We start from the raw sequence: 1,179 nt of genomic DNA, 5'->3' as shown, positions 1-1,179 counted from the left end.
GGTCCCGGTGCCAATCCCAGTGTCGATCCCGGTGCCGTTACTGGTCCCAGTGTCGATCCTGGTGTCGATCCCGGTGCCGTTACTGGTCCCGGTGTCGATCCCAGTGTCGATCCCAGTGCCGTTACTGGTCCCGGTGCCAATCCCAGTGTCGATCCCGGTGCCGTTACTGGTCCCAGTGTCGATCCTGGTGTCGATCCCGGTGCCGTTACTGGTCCCAGTGTCGATCCCGGTGCTGCTCCTGGTCCCGGTATCACTCCCGGTGCCGTTACTGGTCCCGGGGCTGATCCCGCTGCCTGTCCCAGTCCCGTCACTGGTGCCGGTGTCGATCCCGTTCCTGGTCCCGGTGTGGATCCCGATCCCGATCCCAGTGCCGATCTCGGTGCCGATCCCGGTGTTGATCCCGCTGTGGATCCCGATCCCGGTCCCGATCCCGCTGTGGATCCCGATCCCGGTCCCGGTCCCGCCGTCCAGGTGCCGGCACTGGAGGCTGATCAGACTCAGCGCCTCGGGGGTCCCGGTGGGCGCCGTGGGGACCCCCGGGGTGTCGGGGGGTGCGGCGGGAGCGGCCGGGGGGGGCTCGGGGGGGCTCAGCAGCCGCACCGACTCCTGCAGGAACGTGAGACCCTCCCCCGGGGGGCTCCGGGGCCGCGGGGGGGGCTCCGGGACCCCCGCCCTGACCGGGGGACGCCGTCAGGGAACGGGGGGGAGGTGGGGACACCCCCCCCTTCCCGGGGCCATCCCGGGGGTCCCGGTTCCTTCCCGGTGGGACCAGTCCCGGTCATCCCGGTCCTTCCCCCCGGTGCTCCCCATTCCCTCCCGGTCGGACCATTCCCGGTTCCCGGGACAGGAGCGGGGTCCTGGTACCCCCCGTTCCCTCCCCGGTGGGACCACCCCGTGTCCCGGGACCCCCAATTCCAGCCCCCCAGGGTGGGACCACCCCCTGTCCCGGGACCCCCAATCCCCCCCCCAGCTCCCCCGGTTCCCCCGTTCCCGGTTCCCACCTGGGGGGGTCTCGGGGGGTCGCGGCCCCGCCGGGTCCGGGGGGCGGCGGGAGGAGCGCGGGGGGGTCGCAGGGCTCGGGCTCGAGGCAGAGCAGGCGCTGGAGCAGCGAGAAGTCGGGGGGCTGCCCCTCGAGGAACAGCGGCTGCTCCCCCATCCCGACCCCCGGGATCGGGAACG

Source organism: Lepidothrix coronata, unplaced genomic scaffold (genome assembly GCF_001604755.1).
Source record: "Lepidothrix coronata isolate B3197 unplaced genomic scaffold, Lepidothrix_coronata-1.0 Scaffold753, whole genome shotgun sequence".
In the NCBI taxonomy this organism is placed as follows: domain Eukaryota; kingdom Metazoa; phylum Chordata; class Aves; order Passeriformes; family Pipridae; genus Lepidothrix; species Lepidothrix coronata.
The sequence above is the reverse complement of the archived record's forward strand: the minus strand, read 5'-3'. Positions refer to the sequence as shown.